General features: G+C 32.4%; 1 long non-coding RNA gene across 1 annotated transcript; it reads right to left on the reverse strand.

Annotated features, from left to right (window-relative positions):
* Positions 1-894: 894 nt before the first annotated feature.
* On the reverse strand, positions 895-10890 carry LOC107804244 (uncharacterized). Its single transcript, XR_001652224.2, has 3 exons — positions 10321-10890; positions 2503-2552; positions 895-1169 (listed from the first exon to the last, which is right to left on the reverse strand). It is a non-coding gene; the product is annotated as an uncharacterized LOC107804244 (long non-coding RNA).
* Between the last annotated feature and the right edge of the window lie 686 nt (positions 10891-11576).

Consider the following 11576-nt stretch of genomic DNA (forward strand, 5'->3'; position numbering starts at 1 on the left):
ATGGTTGTCTTGACCATTTTATCCTACACATATGAAGGGAACAAGCCGGACATATACCCCATACCTTGAATAGAATAAGAAAATAAAATAACAAGACATGTAATGATAAAAGGTTATAATGTAATTAACAAGGAAAAAATTCTACTCCTAAATTATTCAGATCATGTAATTAAGAACCAAAAAGTTCTGGTCCCACTTTATTCGATATCTTAAGCAAAGTACAAACATATAATATTACATAACAGAAACTATATATGAACCAATAAATACAATAATTTTAACTATATAAACAACTATTGGTACTGCACTAATATTTTCTTATTCTAATGTTTGTCCGTCAACACAAGACAACACAAGATTTGACCCTATATGGCGATCATCGTTTGTCGAGGTGAAGTGGAGACGGAATTTCAGCAGGAAAAAGATGTTGATTATCACTCAAATTACTTATTTATAGTTCGATATCGTAGTGGTTTTGGCCGGTAAGGGCGTGACACACGCGTATCCTTGTAATATGATCCTTGTTACAATAAAAAATTTATCAGAAGTTTTGTCAAAATATAACACATTTCTGGCAACTGCACCGCATGGCTGTCAACTTCTCTAATGCTTGGTAGTTGTGAAGGCAAGCCTAATGAGAGATGATAAATTTAAGAATATCAAGAGGAAAATAAGTGACAAGAATCTCCATACAAATGATTATGCCTATCCCCAACTGATTCCTTTTATCCCGACAAAGTCCCAGTTTGCATATACAATAAAATCTCAAATGACCAACAACATGAAGTTCTAGGTAATTTAAATCTCAAGAATTTTCATCTCCATAGTGAGCTGCAACCAAGGTTATAGTGTCTACCCCAACAGATTGCAGTATGAATATACCGAAGTATCATGTAATTTAGAAACGTTAATCAATTTATGTAGTTGACAAATGTACGTAAACATGTTAAACATACACGCACAGTCTTTGCATTATATCCATTATTTATTCCACTCTATGGAACAAGTATAAGTGGACATACTTGGAGAACACTCACATCCAAGTAAACTAAGTTCAGGGCATTCTGTTGCTATGGCTATTATTTTAGCATCCCCAATTTGGTGGGAGCCACTTACATTGAAATGATGCAGAGAGCAACCTTCAGTAATAGCCACAAGTGCTTTATTCCCTACGTTGGTAATCAAATAGAGATTAATGACTTATTTGAGCGAAAATATCAGTAAGCAGGTAGCTAAGTAGTGAGCACTTGATCAACAAAAAAGTTTAAACTATATGCAGTAAAAGAATATAACTGGTGAATATTAACGAAAGAGAAGTTGTGAAGGCAAGGACTAAATAAATATAATTATTTGTCGAACGTCGCAATGTGGAACATTTCCAAGAGACTCAGCTAGGAAGGTGTTAAAAGAAGATGAAAATTGTGCCTAGACAAACTTCATTGAAACAAGCAACCACTTGCAGCAGCAAAGGCAGCAATACAAACATAATCATGTCCAAAAGGATAAATGTTTATTTCAAAGAGCATTCAAGGATGAATTTATATGACAATTGAAGAAGAAAGTAATGCAAGCAATGGAGAGGTTGTCCCCAATCTTATCAGCAAAACACTTGGTTGAGACACAAACTAAAATTAAGGCAACATTATTTGAAAAAGAAAAAGTCACATACTTATCACAAAACCAAAGGCTAAGATCTGTAAATTTTCTTACAGTTCTCAGCAACAACTATAATTCCCTTATTTCCAATATATCAAATGAAATGTGAAGACCACTATTATCAATCAGAATAACTGAGTTCCAAAGGATATTGCACAAGTCAGATTTCACTAACAAAATATTTAGGGATAATTAATAGCTACTGGAAACAAAAACCGTTTTCCCCATCGGATACTAATAATGCACATGTCTCTACAGGAAACCCCATTCCACGGCTAAAGTGGTTTTCGAAAAAAATATAATAGAAAAGCTTGTCTAAAAGCTTGACCAGCTAATGGGTCAATTATAAGCATGAAAATATTTAAAAATATTATCAAGCAAACGAAAGAAAAGTATAGTTGTCAGATTTAACTCCAAAATCCAAATCAGATACTATTTTGAATTCATTAAGCAGTAATCTTACATGGTTTATAAACTTAACCTTAGTTGCATAACTTTTACCTCAGTTGCAAATGAGCATTCGCGTCTTTCTGTTTTTATAATTATGTCCACCACAAGTAACCAAAATAGAAAACATTGATGCAAACTTAAATAATTCTGTAGCTGATTAGTAAATATGTTGGATTGATTTCAGACACGACGATAATATCTTTTGACTTTCAAAAATTAAGTTTGAACTGAATAAGTAAATGACCAAGCGTGATACAGGATTCCAAGTAACTTTAAGAAAATGTTGAAATAACAAGATATAAGCAACTGGGGAAATAAGTAGATAATCAATTATATTTGATCAAATAAGATCTTATAAGAATTAATATTAAACTATGATGGTGAACTATTACTGACCTTGTTTTGCAGGTTGAGGTAAGCAAAAGGTCCAGTGACAACCTTATCGCCTAACCGGGGGAAAAAGTAGATATGAGTATCAATAAGCATTTAAAAAGTAAAACAAAGTGTACGTGAGTAGAAGGACAGAATAAAACAGAAAAATTATTCTATTTTAGGATAACAAGAAGACTTATAAGGACGCTCTTTGGATAATTTCGTCGTAAACAATATTATATGTAGAATGGTTATCACGGTTGGCTAGTGTAGACGGATGGACCAACACTTTGACGCAATTTGAACTCTTTGCTCTCGATAAGGCGACATAAAGTTGACCGTGGGAAAAAACAGGTTCTCGCAAATATATTCCAACGAAGTCTAGAGTCTGACCTTGCGCTTTATTTATAGTCATAACGTAGCATAATCTTACTAGGAACTGTGTTCTTTTAAATTGAACTGGTAATCTTTCATCTTGCGACGATAATAATGGTATTCTTGGGATAAATACATGATTATTTTTAAAATCACCTGTCGCGATCTTAGCACTAATAACATGTGTCTTAATATTGCAGCATATCAATCGTGTACCATTGCATAAATCTTCATACGGATTCAAGTTACGCAATAATATAATGGGACAGTTCTCCTTCAAAGTTAATTTATAAAGAGGTAAACCAACAGGATTTAAAGTGTGTAATAGGTCTTCAAATTAACTTTGATCATTAGGTTCAACTGTTTCGTCAATAGCAACAAATGTAGTTGGTTTTTCTGGAAATTTTGCTATTAGAATATCATTGATTTCATTCACAAAATCATTCTTGTCGTTAGGATAACGTGAGAATCTGCCGAACAAAAATTAGAGGAGCATGCTTGTGCATTTGAGAATGTCATAGCGAATAAGTGATCTAGATATTCTTTTTCAGTTGTAAAAAGAATAACTAAAGAATCTAGAAGTTAAATTTTGTTATTAGAGTTTACCCTTTCTTGCCCATTTTCAATTCTCATCAAGTAATCACAAAAAGCAGGATCTGTTTTTGCCCTCATATTCTCAGATAGTTGCAATTTTTCAAGTTCGTCTCAAATGGTAGAATATAGTAAACTTTCATTAATAAAATCTTCTTTTTTCCCATTTCTAACAACTAGAAGAGTTTGTCTAAAGTCACCTCCAAAAACGATAACTTTTCCCCAAATAGCATATTTGTATCCATAAGATTTTTTAAGAGCAAGTCAAATACATCAAACATTCTTTTTTTAGCCATAGACACTTCATCCCATACAATTAATTTTGCATCACGAATCAGACCTGTAGTTGAGCTTTGTTTGTTGATATTACAGCTGAAATTTTTTATCAATGTCTATAGATATTTTAAAATGTGAATGTGCAGTTCGCCCACCTGGAAGAATTGAAGCGGCAACGCCAGAAGTAGCAATTGCTAGAGCTATATATCCTTTACTACGTACGGTCGCTAATAAGGCACGATATAAGAAAGTTTTTTCAGTTCCTCCTGGACCATTAATAAAAAAAACTCCTGGTTTCTTGGAAAATATTCGGTCAATAATCACATTGTATGCTTGCAATTGTTTTGCGTTCAATTTTTTGTGTAACAGTATATCCTCTTCACTAACTGTGATGGTTCTTTCAAAGAATACCCCCTTTGCTCCTTTTTCCAATATAGATGCTTGAACTATTTCTGGGATAAGCTCTTATTCATTTACATTATGACCCATAGAGTGTAAAATATCATTAATATGATTTAAAACTTGATACTGAATATCTTTCGTTCCAACATTATGTAACACTCTGAAATCTTCAGATATTGATTCTTCAAATTGTTTCCATATTTCTTTTGGATTGGCTGGATTACAATATACTAATAATGTAAATAAATGTCTTAAACTATATGGCATTTGGTAATCTGCTGCCTCTGACATGCAATCAATTAAACTGTTATCACAGTGTAATAGTCCCCATTTTTCTACGGATTCTCTAAAAGTATTATAATGTTCCCCATTTATAGTTCGAAGATCTTTATATGATTTGGTCCCCTCACATTTAGCAATAGTAGTCTCAGATAATATCATTCTCCTTCAGTTGAGTGACACGTTACGATACGGCCAACAGCACAACGTTGTTGTAGCCGTGTCCATGTTTTGTCTGTAGTTGACCATACAAAATGTTCACGAAATTCTTTGTATAATAAGTTAAGCTTTATGGCATCTTTGTTAATTCTGTACATCTGGAAAAATTCTGTCAGGATTGTTTTATTAATCATAGGATTATTAATGATTGTGTTTATATCTGTATTGCCTTTAAAAGAAACAAATTGTTGCCCTTTAAGATGTAGCTAAAGGTGATAAATGCTTGGATACATCTCACTAATAGAGAAACCAAATAAACTCCATGTAGCTTTAGGTGGTGATACCCATCTAGCAGATTGATACTCTTTTATTTCATCTATTTCTTTGTGTGATTCATTATCATGTACATAAAATGCAATTTTGTCATGTCCTTTATAAATATATTTGTAAAGATATTTAACAACCTTTATATCAGAGCAAACTTCAACATTCATATGACAGTTGAATTTACCAAGTAAAAAAGGATTTTATGGAACAACCCAAGAGTTATCTAAATATTGCTCCCGTACTTTCACAACCTTTCCTGTGTTTCGTCTTTTATAGATGGGATAAGAATCACTTCCTTTTGATGTATGTTCAGCAATTTTTTTTTTTGGATAATTAAACTTGCAAAGACCATTTTTTCATACAGGAATTTGTTGGATTCAGATTACCGCATGGACTGTGCATCATATGTTTAAGAATAAGCGAACGTAATTTTTTATCCAAATTAGCATCTGGTAGTTCAGCACTAATAATTCCACCGTAAGCCTCTGATGTCAATAACTTATATTCATTAGCTAATATTATAAGGAAATAAGCATGTGGTAAACCTCGTTTTTGGAATTCAACAGTATACATATAAGCAGCAACTTTTCCAAAGATATTTCTCTGGCTTATATCAGTTTTCAGTTCTTCAACTTTAGCCCTGAATACTCGACTAATTAAATCAGGTCTATTTTGCGCCTCATCAGTTGTCCACATATGTATTTTTATTTCCGGCCAAGTCGAATTACAAGTCATAGTTATAAACAAATCTGGTTTCCCAAAATGTTGTACTAATGCAATAGCATCCATATATCATTGTCGCATATCTCTAGGTCCACCTATAAAAGAAGCTGAAAGGAATTTTTGCTTACCAATGTTAGAAGAATCTCGTTCTCCAAGTCTTAAAATATCTAGAAGTCCTTGCAATATATCCATTCTAAATAAATCTTGATTGAACGAAGCAAAATCCAATCTTTAGGTTTCAATTTTTATGTATTCGTCAACTGAATATTGCTTAAATAGTTTACTAGTGTGTAGTAACTCGTCTTCATCATCATTTATCATTTGAAATTTATAACAATAATATTCCCAAGCAAAAACTATATCTCTTTTTTTCTTTCCTTTTTCTAAAGCTTGAGCTTCAATTTGAAGATATGAATCGAGAGAGCAAAGATTTCGTATGCTTGATAACTGTTCACATTCATGAGTATAACTTTCACGAATATTTTTTGCTTTAGGAATTTTCTTAATACCACAATGCCAGCCATTTTGTCCATATGAAAACAACAAAGGATATTGTAAGGCATCATAACATCCGTAATAATAGTTCACTATTTGTGTTATGTTGCTATGAGTATAAATTTGAATATATGGGGCATGAGTTATATTATTGTCATTGTCCTAAACCCATATTGCAGCAATTTCTGATGAAGTTGGCAAATTATATACTCACTGATCTAAACCAGGATCACATTTGAGTCCAATATGGAAGTTCGGTAGCTCAGGAATATCTATCAAAGATCGGATAAAAAAGGAGTATGGGTTAACTTTCAACATGTCCATCAGTTCACTCACTATAGAGTCATTGACTTTATTAGAGTATGCCATTCTACTTGCTAACTCATTGTTGTTGTCATAAAAGTACAACTGTATATTTTTTGGGTTTTTTCCCTCCAGGATAAAAATCATCTATTAGATGATACATTCGTCTTTGAACTCTGAAAGTATAGATACCACGATTCCTTCGCGCTAAGTCTGTATCATAATTTACAACAAGTGATGTAAATGCAAGCGAATTATTATATGTTCTGATGTATGTTCGAAAGTGTTGGGATTTTTCATTATTATTGAAGTATAGATTATGAAGCTTAGCAGACATCTGATGTGAAATTATCTTAACTGTACCAGTGCCACAACAAAATCCAAGAGATTCATATTGAAATCTTTTTGCAGAGCAGAATTTACAGTTTTGAGTCTTTTTTAATGGTACGTAGTCTGACCGTAGCTCAATATTCATAGTAGTTTTGTTATTTCGACTACGACCTACATGTTCTAGAGGTTGTAAGGAGTGAAACAGTAAGCACAAAATGATATTATTCAAAGAAGACACAAATACAAACCTTTAGTTATCACTATCTCAGCTGTGTCATTTTGTTCATTAAGTACAACTGTTGTTGAACCTACCACACAAGTAATTTTTAATTAACATTAATATGTCTTGTATATTAGTATAAACTTATGCCAATTTTCAGCAACTTGCCTTTGTCATAAGTGCAAAGAGGATTTCGTTTGTCGAAAGCAGAAAATGATGGAAGCAATGTAACTTTACTCTCTACATAGTAAGCATAAGCGCAGTAGATGTTTACAGTATTGAACTTAGATAGATATTCATGCAGACAAAGAAATTATATTTGCGGTAATAGTGAAACAGTTACTCATGCTGTATATAGTACGATATAGAATTAATATACTAACCTGTTTTGGAAGTATAGTAGGAGTCCATTATATTAGGAGTATATTGTAAATGTCCTGATGATGTTATATCAGTAGAGATGGTAGAAGCCATTCCCTCAAAGTGACTACGTTGTAACACTTGACTTGTGAGCACTTCATGTAGTGCTAGTGCACTCTTTTCATTGTCCATCTTAACTAACTTTATATTGTTCACGTTGTCTAACATTCCTATCAAGACATTTCTTTTCATAGGGACGTTTGTTTGTTTGTCCAGAGTCCATCAATATTAAAATTTGTTGCTCCCAAATATCTATTTGTACAAAAGTTCTATAATTGTTAAACATTATAAAATCCATCATCAGGAAACAATTAACACTGCAAGTCTACAACCATACTAAAACATAGTTGTTACAGTTTCTATTCAAATCAATTGAACTTTACCAAAATAAAGATGCAAATCAGGAGCTGAACAGACACTTTGTGCAAAGTAAACTGTAACTATTTCCATATCAAGAGCACACCAAAAAATCTAAGAAGCACAAATTTTTAATCAAATAGTAGTAATTACATGAAACAACAGAAATACAAGCATGTCGACAATTAGAGCAAGAGAAGAAAATATGGCTAACACAAAAAGCAGAAATAAGCACAATGTAATAGTGTTTATATGTTGCAGAAGTTCATATTCAATCAGCAGAAAGAACACTGCAGAAAGGACAAATCAACAGTACTACAAGACATTTGCTATACTCCCTATTCATATCAACCCGCTCAACACTCAGAGCAATGAAGAAGGAACGACCTATGGCAAATTGAAGAATAAAATAACATTGCTTTGTTCTTTCTCTACTACATTAAATTTTTTCCAAACAACATTTCTAATTAAGCATTCTTCACCCATCATCTTTATCCGAACAAACAAATTAACCAAAGAGAAAGAACAAAGCAACTAAAATTAAATATTTAATTTCCTTATATTATTCTACATATTGACTATGGACTAAATGTTATTATAGTTATGTAATATGGTTGTTGTTTTCTTGCATTGTAGCTTGCTTCATTCAACGAAAGAGAAATTCAGCAGAACTATGAAATTGTTATAAGAATACGATATCCCAAATTCACAATACCAAAGTTATCATAGAGAGATATAATTGTCTTAAATTTCTCAATTTATTACTATAAATTTTTAGTTTGTTTTCTAACTCATTATCACTAATCTATTTTCCTACATATTTCATTCTCTTTGATAGACTAATAATAAATATTCTCAGAACAATTCAATTGTGGTTTCCTCCAAAAAATGACCTCACTTTAGTTAAAGTCTTTTAAGTCTTTCATCTTGGCCAATATAGTCTATTCTCTGCTTCAAACTAATTCTTCATTGCATTGACTGGCTTCTATATGTAGTTTCCTCTTATTGGTAAATTAACATATTACTAATACTTTCTATTTTTTTATATTAGTATTATAACTCCAATCTCAATATTGCACTCAGTTTTTCAAACTTCTCTGAACACATAAATTTAACCCCAGCCAAACTTCTCTTACCTTCTGTCAGTTTCTTCGTTTTTTCACTGGCCAAGATTCAATTTTGACATGTATACCCTATACTAAAACGATATTATAAGCAGAGTAGTTGAAACATTTTTTTATTGATGAGGTAAGATTTTCTTAAACATAAAACAACATTGAGTTGATATTAAGAAATTACGAGCAGAGTAGTTGATACTTTGTTACATCAGCACACCGAACTTCACTAATATGACCACATCTGAGTTTCTAAAAACTATCTCTGTACTAGGGGTGTTCATGATTCGGTTTGGATCGATTTTTCCCTAAAAAGAAATCAAACCAAGTAAGTCGATTTTTCAAATATTTGAACCAAACCAAACCAATTAAGTCGGTTTTTTATCGATTCGGTTTATGTCGGTTTTTTGGTTTTTTTGGTTATTTGTCGGTTTTTTCTTAAATATAAGACATACACTACCAAACACACATTTCGACGATCACATTTTCAACGTAAGACTATCAAATCAATTGCCCTTTGAAAAATCTATTATTTACCAAGATATATTGATGATAATTGAATCAAATAGTGATGAATAATTTAAGGACTCAATTAAATATATATTATTTTTAACATGAAATAGATTCTTAAACTTAATAAAAGAAAACTACCAATTAAACTAGAATGTAAAGGTAAAGAACTGTACTAAAAGTGCAAACGATTAATATTTACTATAAAAAATTTAAAACTTTGTACAAAAGTATACATATATATAGGTGTAATAATAAATTTAAAATAGTTATTCCTATATTCGGTTTGGTTCGGTTTTTTTAATTAAAACCAAAACCAAACCAAATTTGATTGGTTTTTAAATTTCAAAACCAAAACCAAATCAAATAAAAAGTATCGGGTTTTTTGGTCGGTTTGATTTGGTTTTCGGTTTAGTTCGGGTTTTCAGATTTTTATGAACACCCCTACTCTGTACCATAAAAAAACATAAACAATCAAATTTACCAAAGCTATGAATCAACAAAACAGACAATTTACAATATTACAACTACCAAAATGACCTTCATAAAATAACCAAAATTCCTAGCACCCATTATCCCAAAATGGATTTAGGAAACTCAAATTGGAACGAAGAAGCGAAAACAAATTTCAACAACCATTTTGATCTTCCCTTTAAAGAAATTGTCTTTTCAGTTCTTTTTTTTAAAGAGAACCCAATTGAGAAAAAATCATTCTCTCTTATTTGCAAGTAATCTCAAAACCCCTAAGATCAGAACACTTGACAAAGATTCTCATGAGAAATCTTGATATTTTTCTCCGCCCTAAAATGACAGTGATAAGAAACAATACCAAAGCTCCACCCAAAAAGGGGGAAAAACACAGACGAAGAAATTGAGTACAAAATAAGACCCTTATGCAGAATTACTAACGCAAAATTATGAATGAAAGAAAGGAAAAAGTTATAGAAAATGTAAACTCACCAGTTCACGGGTGTAGCAGCCAAGAACCCAGCGCCAGGTGATTTCAGCCTGAGTTTTCCTTATTTCAATTTTCCACAGAGATTCGAAGATAAGAACAAAGGAGTGAGAAAGTAGCAGGAGACTTTCAGAGACGGTGCAAGCTAACTAAGTTGCAATAACTATCCTGTGAGATATTATTTGATAAAAGTTATCAACTTGATGACTCTTTCTTTTCCTAGGGGTCTGTTGAAACGCCAGAGAAGCATGTCATAGCCAGACATGTTGATGACACAAATAGGTTAAAAACCCCAACTGCTACTTCTAATATAAGAGAATAATAAAATCACTTCACTTAATCACATATTTAATGTAAACATCTGCTTCCAGGATTTTCAAGATAGATCCAAGTAGTGCCACAATCAGAGGTTATTTATCTAATCAATAGTAGTTCCTAGATGTAAATGAAAAGTATAAAAGGTGGAGCTTTTCCCATTTGCAGTTTCTAGGGAGCAAAGCCACCAATCTTGTTGGAGAACCACCGATACATGCTATTGTATCTTTCACTTATGTTACATCAACTCAGTTATATGTACTTACCCGATGCGTGTAAGTATCCTATACATGTATGTCAAGTTCTAAATTAAATGTTAGTGTAATTTGAAGAATTCGTACGAAACCTGGACACCACGTCAAATCTGTTCAACATGAATATGTCAAGGAAAACAAGATTCAATATTATTTTTTTTGTTAAATGTAGCAATGGATTTTTGACTAAGATTCCTCCATTATTTAATCAAAGAACTCGAATTTGGCCCTAAAATATCTAACAAGGGCTTCTCTCTATAATAGACCTTATGTCGCACAAATTCAAGTTGGCCGGTCCCCAAAGCATTTAGTAACTGATACAGGATACAAAAAAAAATGATATCAGTCCCTGATAATGAGTGGTAGGAGGCCGGATTCAAATCTGGGTCATCAAGAGAGTGAAGGTAATAAAGCACTTCTACAAACTAATTCCTCTGTCCAAATTTTGTGATTTTAGGGGGCCGCATAAAATATTTAAAGGGTCCTCACTATATATATATATATATATGCGCTGAAACCAACAAGTTCCGGTGAACCTCTACCCTCCATCGTAGGTCCGCCCCTAACCATAGGGCTGCTAGTTTGCCTGTCCCTATGACGATCATGAGGGGACAAATATCCGAAAGGCCTTTTAACAACTAAGGTAGGGTGATAAATGTAATAAAAGCTGTATTGGTCCAATATTAACTTAA

Source organism: Nicotiana tabacum, chromosome 21 (assembly GCF_000715075.1).
Source record: "Nicotiana tabacum cultivar K326 chromosome 21, ASM71507v2, whole genome shotgun sequence".
NCBI classification, from domain to species: domain Eukaryota; kingdom Viridiplantae; phylum Streptophyta; class Magnoliopsida; order Solanales; family Solanaceae; genus Nicotiana; species Nicotiana tabacum.